The 12367-nt window shown below is 39.5% G+C and overlaps 2 long non-coding RNA genes across 2 annotated transcripts in view; one reads left to right on the top strand and one right to left on the bottom strand.

The window, feature by feature from the left end:
• The window catches only part of LOC140527725 (uncharacterized), a 41064-nt gene extending 29870 nt beyond the window's left edge, over positions 1–11194 (top strand). The window contains exon 3 of the long non-coding RNA XR_011974912.1: positions 10668–11194. This is a non-coding gene — a long non-coding RNA (uncharacterized lncRNA). The remainder of the gene's footprint in view (positions 1–10667) is intronic.
• Positions 1–12367, bottom strand: part of LOC140527724 (uncharacterized) — a 64620-nt gene that overhangs the window by 47505 nt on the left and 4748 nt on the right. The window lies entirely within an intron of this gene.

The following is a 12367-nucleotide window of genomic DNA, read 5'->3' as shown; positions in this document are numbered from 1 at the left end:
CTCTACCACCATTAGTCAGTAACCTCTCTTTCTTTAAGGTTCACTCAATCCATCTGTACCACACAAACAAAATCTGACACCTCGGATCTCCAGGACACTCCCCTTCTTTTTTCAGAGTTCAGTACCCAGTTCAAAATTTTTCTTTCCTCCTCAACTCCTGCCCTCCTACTAGTGAATTTCAACATACTTATTGTTATTCCCATGAACACCCTACTCTCCCAGTTCTTCAACTTTCTCACTTTGCACAGCCTCCTTGGGCAAGGTTCACCCAGCTAGTAAGTGTCTGAGGCTGAATTTCAACTAAGATAAGTCTTCTTGACTCCAGGGCTGATGTTCTGTGCACTATGGCACCACCTAGAAGCTCTTCTAGGTATTCAGTAGGGTCTGCGTTTTTGTAGGTTGTAGTGATAGAATGCATAGTTTCTACTGTTGCCTTATATAATCTGCATTGATCACTAAATCCAGGCTCCTCCTCTAGTCTCTGGTTGCAATGACCAGCTTGCCTGGATCAAGACTTCCACAGCACTTCCTGGCCTCCCCAGCATGATGGTACTTTCTTTCCCCCACCCACTCCCTTTCAAATTCCCTTTTCTGTGTTGTCTTCCCCCATTAGAATATAACCATGTTGAGGACTGGGACTGCCTTGCTTCTCTGTATTTGCATCCCCAGTGTTTATCTATCTGTTTTTAATATTCTATAGACTAGGGGGCGGAGCCAAGATGGCGGAGTGAAAGCAACGACTCACTCAAGCTTCTGGAAAAACTCCTCTGGATATCTCTGGGGGGAGAGTCTGACCAGACTTTGGAGGTGTAGAATCCAGTGGGTGACGGACTTTGACGGATTCGGAGCCCAGGCTGGACGGGAGGGTCCACGGGAGGGATCTGTTCCGCGGGGGTAAGACCCAGGCGCACAGCGCAGCACGGTCAGCGCGGCAGGGCGGAGGGGACCAGAGGAGCCCGAGAGTGGCGGGCAAGACCAGCGGAGCAGGAGATAAGCCAGGCCGAGCCGGTGAGAGCCGCTGAGTGCCAGACATCAGCGCAGCAGCCCTTGAAATCTTCAACCTGAAGACGGACTTTGGTGGGTCACTACTTGAACTTCCAGGAACTGGGATGGCAGAGTGATCAGTAAGTGCTCTCTCCTCCCTCCTGATGACCGTGAAGGAACCATAAAATTCTTCCCCAGATTAATCCTGGATCAGCGGGAACAGCAGAAGGGGGCGGGTGGTCTTATAACACCAGAGGCTGGAAAAGTGGCAAAGGGGGATTCTTCCTACGGTGGCGGAGACGGCTGGAGGGACAGACGACCCAGGGCAGAGAAAATTCGCACTGAGACCCAGGCAAGCCTCAGAGCCGGGAGACGAGCCCCAGGAGGGGCGGGAACACGCGTTAGCTTCTAGGCGTGCCCCAGCCCTCCAGGGGAAAAGGGAAGACAATAGGGAAGCTGGGATCACCATCCCCTGACCTTGCCTTTGCCTCAAGTCAACTGAGGAGATCTCCTGAGACCAGACCACCCCTCCCCCACACACCTAACAAGCTAACCCCAGGGTTGATCAGGGAAACAAAAAACAAAAGCCTGCTTTTAGCCTAGACACACATCAGCTCAACTTAAAGATCTGTACCTTCTGACTGAAAGAACCAAAAGCTACAACACTCAGCCAACATCATGAATCGGAAAAAGCAGACGAAAAGTGAAAAAACCATAGAATCTTTCTATGGGGATAAGGACCAAAACACAAACACCAAAGAGGTTAGAGCTGAGACTGTACTTCCATCTGAAACCTCAGATGGGACTATGAATTTGTCGCAAGCACAACTAGATTACCTGGAACGTCTGAAGAAGGATATAAAAGAAAAACTGGCCAATGATTTTAAAACTATAAAAAAAGAATTCACTGATGAGAACATCACCCTGAAAAAGAAAATTGAAGAAATGGAAAAGGAAGTTCAAAAATTAACTGGAGAGAATAATTCCCTAAAAGGAAGAGCTAATCAAATGGAAAAGGAAACCCAAAACCTAATTGGGAAAATTGATCAGATGGAAAAGGAAACCCAAAACCTAACTGGGAAAATTGGTCCAATGGAAAAAGAAGTACAAAAATTAAATGGAGAAAATAGCTCCTTAAAGGGAAAATTGGTCAGATGGAAAAGGAGATGGAAAAGCTAACTGAAGAAAACACTACGATGAAGATTAGAATTGGGCAAGTAGAAACTAAGGACTCAATGAGGCAACAAGAATCAGTCAAACAAAATCTAAAGAATGAAAAGATAGAAGAAAATGTAAAATATTTAATTGGAAAAACAACTGACCTTGAAAATAGATCCAGGAGAGAAAATCTAAGAATTATTGGCCTGCCAGAAACCCATGATGAAGAAAAGAGTCTGGACAATATCTTCCAGGAAATCATCAAGGAAAACTGTCCAGAAGTACTAGACTCAGAGGGCAAAATAGTCATCGAAAGAATCCACCGTTCCCCTCCCGAAAGGGATCCCAAACTCAAAACCCCAAGAAATATAGTTGCCAAATTCCAGAGCTATCAAGTGAAGGAGAAAATACTACAAGCAGCCAGAAAGAAACAATTCAAATATCAAGGACACACAGTCAGGATCACACAGGACCTTGCAGCTTCTACATTAAAAGATCGAAAGAATTGGAACCCAATATTCTGTAAGGCAAAGGAGTTGGGACTTCAACCAAGGATCAACTACCCAGCAAAGTTCAGCATAACATTTCAGGCAAGGAGAAAGTCATTCAACGAAATAAGGGATTTCCAGAGCTTCCTGACCAAAACACCAGAACTCAATAGACAATTTGATCTTCAAATGCAGGTCTCCAGAGAATCATAAAAAGGTAAACAGAGGGGAAAAAACAAAAACAAAAACTTGCTACTCAATTAGGGCAAACTGTTTACCTCCCTATAAGGGAAGATGATACCTGTTAATCTTGAGAACTGTGCAGCTATTATGATAAAAGGGATATATGTAGAGGGAACGGGCATAAAGTAAATGATGTCATGTCAAAAATATGATTTAAGTATGAGAAGGGAATGTAATAGGAAGTGTGGAAAGGGGGAAGCAGAAAATGGCAAATTATATCACAGGAAGAAGTACAAAACTATAGTAGAGGGAAGGAGGGGAGGGAGATGAGCATTGTTTGAGAGGTACTCTCATCTGATTTGTTCAAAGGAGGGAACAATAATCTTAAGTAGATAAGCCTAACTAGCTCTATAGGTAGTAGGAGGGGAAGGGGGAAGAAAGGGGAGGGTGGCTAAAAGGGAGGAAAGAAGCAATAAGAGTAAAGGGAACTAAAAAAGAAGGGGGTCAAAAGAAGGAGGGGAAGGCTGCAGGAGGAGGGGGAGAAAAGTGAATACTATTGAGGAGGGGAAGGGAGACGGGAGAGCTAAAAGCACAAATGGTGGGAAAGAGGTTGGAGGGAAATACACAGATTGTAATCATAACTGTGAATGTGAATGGAATGAACTCTCACATAAAACGGAGACGGATAGCAGAATGGATTAAAAGCCATAATCCAACAATATGCTGCTTACAAGAAACACATTTGAAACGGGGGGATACACATAGGATAAAGGTCAAAGGATGGAGCAGAATATATTGTGCTTCAGCTCATGTAAGAAAGGCAAGAGTAGCAATCCTAATCTCAGACAAAGCAAAAGCAGAAATAGATCTAATCAAAAGGGATAAGGATGGAAACTATATCCTGCTAAAAGGCACCATAGACAATGAAGCAATATCATTACTAAACATGTATGCTCCAAGTGGTATAGCATCCAGATTCTTAGAGGAGAGGTTGGGGGAGTTGAAGGAAGAAATTGATAGCAAAACTATACTAGTGGGGGACCTCAACCTCCCCCTCACTGAACTCGATAAATCCAACCTCAAAATAAACAAGAAAGAGGTTAAGGAGGTAAATAAAACTCTGGATAAGGTAGATATGATAGATCTTTGGAGAAAATTAAATGGGAATAGAAAGGAATATACTTTTTTCTCAGTGGTACATGGAACATTTACAAAAATTGACCATGTACTAGGACATAAAAATCTCACAATCTAGTGCAGAAAGGTAGAGATAATCAATGCATCCTTTTCAGATCATAATGCATTAAAAATTACATGTAATAAAAGGCCATGGAAAGAGAAACCAAAAATCAATTGGAAACTAAATAATCTAATTCTAAAGAAGGGTTGGGTTAAAGAAGAAATCATAGAAACAATCAACAATTTCATTCGAGAGAATGACAATAGTGAGACAACATACCAAAACTTATGGGATACTGCAAAAGCAGTTATTAGGGGAAGTTTTATATCTCTGAATGCTTACATAAATAAAATAGAGAAAGAGGAGATCAGTGACTTAGGCTTGCAGTTGAAAAAGCTAGAAAAAGAACAAATTGAAAATCCCCAAGTAAATACCAAATTAGAAATACTGAAAACCAAAGGAGAGATTAATAAAATTGAAATTAAGAAAACTATTGAATTAATAAATAAAACCAATAGTTGGTTTTATGAAAAAACTAATAAAATTGATAAACCTTTGGTCAATCTGATTAAAAAAAAGAAAGAAGAAAACCAAATTACTAATATTAAAAATGAAAGGGGTGAACTCACCTCCAATGAGGAGGAAATTAAAACAATAATTAGAAACTACTTTGCCCAACTTTATGCCCACAAATTCGATAATCTAAACGAGATGGATGAATATTTTAAAAAATACAAATTGCCCAGATTAACAGAAGAGGAAGTTGAATACTTAAACAACCCCATCTCAGAAAAAGAAATTGAACAAGCCATCAATGAACTCCCTAGGAAAAAATCTCCAGGGCCAGATGGATTCACAAGTGAATTCTATCAAACATTTAAAGAACAGTTAATTCCAATACTACATACACTATTCTTGAAAATTGGGGAAGAAGGAGTCCTCCCAAATTCTTTCTATGATACAAATATGGTTTTGATACCCAAACCAGGAAGAGACAAAACAGAGAAAGAAAATTATAGACCAATTTCCCCAATGAATATAGATGCAAAAATTTTAAATAAGATTCTAGCAAAACGAATACAGCATCTTATCACGAGATTAATACATTATGATCAGGTAGGATTCATACCAGGACTACAGGGCTGGTTCAATATTAGGAAAACTATTAGCATTATCGATCACATCAACAACAAAGCTAACAAAAACCACATGATTATCTCAATAGATGCAGAAAAAGCTTTTGACAAAATACAACATCCATTCCTACTAAAAACATTGGAGAATGCAGGAATAAAGGGAACTTTCCATAAAATAATAAGCAGTATCTATCTAAAACCTTCAGCAAGCATTATATGCAATGGGGATAAGCTAGATGCATTCCCAATAAGATCAGGGGTGAAACAAGGTTGTCCATTATCACCACTATTATTTAATATGGTACTAGAAATGTTAGCTGTAGCAATTAGACAAGATAAAGACATCCAAGGAATTAAAATAGCCAAAGAAGAAACTAAGTTATCACTCTTTGCAGATGATATGATGATTTACCTAGAGAATCCCAGAGATTCAAGTAAAAAATTACTAGAATTAATAAACAACTTTGGCAAAGTTGCAGGGTACAAAATAAACCCACACAAATCTTCTGCATTCCTATATATTAGCAACAAAGTCCAACAGCAAGAGATAGAAAGAGAAATCCCATTTAAAGTTAGAGTAGACAGTATAAAATACTTAGGAGTCTACCTGCCAAAACAAACCCAGGGTTTATATGAACACAATTACAAGACACTTTTTGCACAAATAAAGTCAGATTTAAGTAAGTGGAAAAACATTAGTTGCTCATGGGTAGGCCGTGCTAATATAATAAAAATGACAATTCTACCCAAATTAATATACTTATTTAGTGCCATACCAATTAAACTATCAGACAATTACTTTCTAGAGCTGGATAAAATAATATCAAAATTCATTTGGAAAAACAAAAGGTCCAGAATATCAAAGGGACTAATGAAAAGAAATGCTTGGGAAGGTGGCCTAGCGCTACCAGACCTCAAACTGTACTATAAAGCAGCAATTATCAAAACCACTTGGTATTGGCTAAGAAACAGAGAGGTAGACAAGTGGAATAGACTTGGCACTCAAGATGCAGTAGGCAAGGAATATAGCAACCTTCTGTTTGATAAACCCAAGGACCCCAGCTTCTGGGATAAGAACTCATTGTTTGACAAAAATTGCTGGGAAAACTGGATAACAGTGTGGCGGAAATTAGGCATAGACCCATACCTGACACCGTGCACAAGAATAAAGTCCAAATGGGTACATGATTTAGGTATAAAGATTGATACCATGAATAAACTGGAGAAGCAAGGAATAGTGTATTTATCAGATCTATGGAGAAGGGAAGAATTCTTTACTAAAGGAGAGATAGAATGCATTATGAAATGCAAAATGGATAACTTTGATTACATTAAACTGAGAAGTTTTTGCACAACCAAACCCAATGCAACCAAAATCCGGAGGGATGTGGTAAATTGGGAAAGAATTTTTACAGCTAAGCTCGGGGATAAAGGCCTCATTTCTAGAATATATAGAGAACTGATTCAAATGTATAATCATACAAGTCATTCCCCAATTGATAAATGGTCAAAGGATATGAACAGGCAATTTTCAGAGGAAGAAATTAAAGGTATCTATAATCATATGAAAAAATGCTCTAAATCACTATTGGTTAGAGAGATGCAAATCAAAACAACTCTGAGGTACCACATCACACCTATAAGATTGGCAAACATGACAGAACAAGAAAATGATAAATGCTGGAGAGGATGTGGGAAAGTTGGAACACTAATTCATTGTTGGTGGAGCTGCGAGCGCATCCAACCATTCTGGAGAGCAATTTGGAACTATGCCCAAAGGGCTACAAAAATGTGCATACCCTTTGACCCAGCAATATCGCTACTAGGACTATATCCCCAAGAGATCATAAAAATGGGAAAGGGTCCCACATGTACAAAAATATTTATAGCAGCACTCTATGTAGTTGCCAAAAACTGGAAGTCAAGGGGATGTCCATCAATTGGGGAATGGCTGAATAAATTATGGTATATGAATGTAATGGAGTACTATTGTGCCATAAGAAATGATGAACAAGAAGACTTCAGACAGGCCTGGAAGGACTTATATGACCTGATGCTGAGTGAAAGGAGCAGAACCAGGAGAACTTTATGCACAGCAACAACCACAGTGTGTGAGAGTTTTTTCTGGTAGACTTAGATTTTTGTAATAACACAAGAACTTCTTACCAAAAAAAAAAAAAATCCCAATGGAGGATCTCAAGGCAAAATGCCTGCCACACTCAGAGAGAGAAATATGGAAGTCACTCACATATTGTAGCAGATCATGTTTGTGTATGTGTATGTGTTTGTGTATCATGTTCTGATTTGTTATACGATTTCTTTCATTTATCTTAGTCTGACTACATAGCATGACTATAGTGAAAATATACTCAATAGGAAAGTATATGTAGAATCTATACAGAATTGTATGCAGTCGTGGGGAGGGAGGGGGGTAGTGGGGAGTAGGTGGGGAGGGATAAAATCGCAATTGTATGGCAGTGATTGTTAAACATTACAAAATAAAAAAAAAGAAGAAGAAAAAAAATATTCTATAGACTATTGAAGGAGTAGATAAGATCACTACTTTTTGTAATTTAATAAAAGTATTAGGAAGCAGGCAGCAAGCTGGTGACATAGAGCATCAAGCCTGGAGTTAGGATGACATTTCCTGAGATCAAATCTGACCTCAGACACTTACCAGCTGTGTAACCTTGGGCAAGTCACTTCGCCCTATCAGCCTCAGTTTCCTCATCTGTAAAATGAGCTGGAGAAGGAAATGGCAAACCACTCCAGTATGTTTGCCAACAAAACCCCAAATAAGATCACAAAGAGTCAGACACAACTAAACAGCAACGATAACAACTAGGATGTTGTTATTAGTAAGTCAAAGTTTACTAACAGTATCTCCCCTTAATACATTTCCAGTAGAAGACAGGATGATGTACTTCATCCATTTCTCACATAATTTTGATTTCTTTGGTTAGTGCTTTATAGTTCCCATGTAGCTTGGACATTATGAGTATCTGGTATGGCCACATCTACTAAAAACATTGTTCTTATATTTTTATTGATTAGTGTCATGTTTGTTTGCTGTTGTCTCTTGTTGTTGATATTTCCAATGTACAACCTCTGCTTTAAAGTTGTCTCCTTATAACTCCTACTCAGTCCATAAAGTTGATTGTAAGCCTGGGTTGCATGACTGGCACAAATCAATTGCTTCAATTCAACATTTATGAATAGCCTACCATGTGCAGAGCTCTATGTGAGCCATTAAGACATACAAAGTTTAGATAAGACTCAGCCTCTGCCCTGATGGATCTTAGGGTCTAGTAAAGGGATAAGACATAACCACAAGTAACTACAAAACATGATATTTTGAGATAAGTACTGACTTCCATGGTCCTCCAGGCATAGAACCTCATTGAATATTTGCTGGCAAAGACAGGAATATCTAGGCTAAGTACCTGAGACTCACACCCTGACATGATGTGTGATATGACCAGAACTGGATATTAGGAAGATTAGTCTTCCAAGTGATGGCAGGATGCCATTGAAAACTAGCTTCGCAGTCTCCTTTGCTTTCTGTTCTAACATAGGACCGCCCTTAGGACAATATTTGAAACAAAGGAGAGACTCATAAACATCCAGTTTTCCAAGAGGAATCCTCATGAGTGAAGTCAGCGTCACTGCTGCAGAGAGGGAAGCAAAGGGAATGCCGAAATCCAAGAGCAATTTTCCTGGCAATGGTCAAGATTAATCATGTGCTGACACTTCTAGGATATTCCCTGAGTCTGTTCATTCCTTTCTGATCATTCATTCCTTTGGGATGTCCCCTTGAGAGAAAAGTTATGTAGGAAAGAAAGCCCTAGGAATTAGTTCTGGGCCATTTTCCACCAGTACTTATTTGCCTGTAGCTTCTGAAGATGCATGCCTGAAGCACGACTAAAATAAAAATCTGCCTGATAGTGTTTGTGCTGAGGATTATAAGGGCCAGACTAATCTTCCTAACACCTGGTTCTGGTCATCACATCATGTCATTCCAGTCACTGCTCAAAGACCTTTGATGGCTCCCTGGGACCTAAAGAATCAAGTCCGAACTCAGTTTGTCATTTAAAGTCCTCCACGATCTCATTTCTTCTACCTCCAGACCTTGAGGCAAGTCATGTTACTGCTCTGAGACTCAGTTTCCTCACCTGTAAAATTGAGGGGGTTGAACTAGATCAAAGATCATATATTTAGGGCTGGAGAAGACCCTAGAGGTCATCTAGTCCTATCAATCCTCTCATTTTAGGTAATAGGCATTTATATTGCACCTACTACATGCCAGGCACTGCCCTAAGCACTTATTTTTACAAATATTATGTCAAATATTTTATAAATATTATTTGATTTTACAGAGGAAGAAACGGAGGTCCCACAAAGCTAAATTCCTGGCCCCAAGTCACACAGATAGTAAGTGGATTAAACCCAGGTCTTTTAACTTCAGAGCCAATTCTTTTCCCCCTACACCATGAGCTCACTAACCTGTGACTTCCAATCTACCTTGCCAGTCTTGTCACATGACTCCCTCTACAGATCCTATTTTCTGGGCAAACTCAGCTGCTTGCTATCCCCTCTATATGCCCATTTTCTCCTGATTCTGCCTTTGCTTGTGTTGTTCCCTAGGTCTTCTCTCCTTATCATCCCTCTCCACCACTGTTCATCTAATTGTGACTCATGCTTTAAAACCAGTGGTATGATAGTAAATGCTTACCAACCAGTTCTTCCCCTCAAAAAAATTGTGTGCAGGACATACTTTTAAGTGTAAATGTTTTTTCCAACACTTTTTAAGTTTAGATAATCAACAAAACAATAAATCAAGCCCGGATTGATAGTGCTTTCTAATTTTCAAGGTATAAAATGCTCATACTAAAAATTTAACAATCAGCTCTTGCTGGTGTATTCAAACCGGCTCCAGCATGACCCTGTTTAAAGCTTACTTGAAGTGCCTCCTTAATTATTAGAATTATGAAGATTTAGAACTAGAAGAGACTTCAAGATCAACTAATTCAACTTCATCATGCACAGGTGAAGAAATTGAGGCTAAGTGACTTACCTTGAAGCATTTGGGTAATAATTAACAGGTTTAGAGAAGGAGGGAGCAGCCAGGTGGTGAAGTGGATAGAGAGCTGGGGGCCTGAAATTAGGAAGATTCCTCTTCCTGAGTTCAAATCTGGCCTCAGATACTTAATAGTAATGTGACCCTGGGCAAGTCACTTCACCCTGCTTGCCCCAGTTTCCTCATCTGTCAAATGAACTGAAGAAAGAAATGGCAAACCCCTCCAGTATCTTTGCCAAGAAAACCCCCAATGGGGTCATGAAGAGTCAGACAATGAAAAATACCTGCAGAAAGGAAGTTTCACATTCATGCTGGCACTTTTTGTCTTAGCAAAGAATTAGTTGGGGAATGACTAAACAAATTGCGGTATGGGATATACTACAAAAAATATTAGACTGTACAGTGTTCTGCACACAATCTGCACCTAATGAACGTCTTTCATATTGAATTGGATTCAACAGGGAATAGTAATGGACTTGGAAAGATGGTAGGGGAGATCAAGTAGTAGCCTATATTCATGCAACTTCCTTCAATCAACAAATATTTAATTATTTCCATGTGCAAGACTGTGTATTATGTGCTGTGAACTGCCCAATGTCAGGGTTGGAAAGAACCTCAGCAGTAAGTTCATTAAACTCCTGTCTGAACAAGAGATGTCTGCAATGTCTCAGGTAAGCAATCACATAGTTCCTGTTCTCACGAAATGTTCATTCTAGAATGTATGAGATTGAAGTCCCAGTAAAAATCACCTGGGAGAAAGAAACCTGGAAATAAACACTTTCTGAATCAAAGAAACAGTTCAGAAAATACTGCTCTGTGTCCAGTTATCCTTCTTATCACCAGTATGGATGACTAGAATACCTCAGAAGAGGTAATACTAAGGAATAATTAGATTTTCCAGTCAGCCTCTTGTCAAACCCCCTTCAAACAATCCCGAACAAATTTCAAAAAGTCTGGTGGCTTACCAGCACTTTGAAGTGACTTTATCTGAAACCGTTGGCACTAGGAGTTATGATGGTGACATCCCACATGGGCCCACAGATGTTCCCCAATAGTAAATGGAGGCAATAAACTTTAGAAAGCCTCTTTGCCATCCGTCTAGCCTTAAAAAGGGCTACATGCTACTGAATACTGGCGACAAAATCAGTGCACTTTGTCCTGGTATGGTGCAACCATAACAGAGAACTTTTGTTGCCATAATCACCATCAGTGCTGTTACTCACAAGGACTGACACTAAAACTTCCTGAATGTCAAGCAGTGAAACTCTGGAATTGTCTATAGTCACTTAACATCTCCTGGTCACTGTTTCCCCATTCATAAAATGCACAAGTTTAGTCTTTATAATCTCTAAGCTCTAAAACTATGAGCTTATAACTTAACCAGTGGCAGCTGAGTGGCACAGTGGATAAAGTGCTAGGCCTGGAGTCAGGACTACTCATCTTCCTGTGTTCAAAGTCAGACACTTACTAGCTGTGTGTTATTGGGCAAATGACTTAACCTTGTTTGCCCCGGTTTCCTCCTCTGTCAACTGAGCTGAGAAGGAGATGACAAACTGCTCCAGGATCTTTGCTAAGAAAACCCCAAATGGTGTCACAGAGTTAGATATGACTGAAAAAGAACTGAACTGAAAATGATCTGACTATAAATCAAAAATAATTAAATTTACCAAAACTGATGTAGTACCCTTATATGAAAGTCTATCTAGCAGAGTGGACTTGGAATCAGAAGACCCAGAAAATGAAGATAACATTTCCAAGAGGTAAAATTGTATAAAGGATAGAGAGTTGATATCAAAGTTAAGAAAACCTGAGTTCAAATTTTACTGCTGATAGCTAATGGCTACTGATTAAGTAGCCCCCAGACAAATCTTTAAGACTGAAAGTGGAAGAGAAGATATAAATCTGCATTGGCAACAGAAATTCCTCAACAGGAACTCCCTATAGCAATGAAATCCGAGATCTGGCCAAAGAAATAAGAAGGTTGTTGTTGAGGAAAGGTCTACCTTGTTAGGTCCTCGAGTGCTATAAAAATGCTAGCTATCATTATTATTCTTTATTGAGTCACTGGAGATAGAAAGAAAAAGGAAGATCTGACCTTCAAGGGAGACTGTCCTAAGGGGACACAGATGAGCTTAATAGAAAGTATGATGTGATAGAGGAA

The sequence above is a fragment of the Notamacropus eugenii genome, chromosome 2 (assembly GCF_028372415.1).
Source record: "Notamacropus eugenii isolate mMacEug1 chromosome 2, mMacEug1.pri_v2, whole genome shotgun sequence".
In the NCBI taxonomy this organism is placed as follows: domain Eukaryota; kingdom Metazoa; phylum Chordata; class Mammalia; order Diprotodontia; family Macropodidae; genus Notamacropus; species Notamacropus eugenii.
This window is presented reverse-complemented; position numbering and strand designations above follow the sequence as displayed.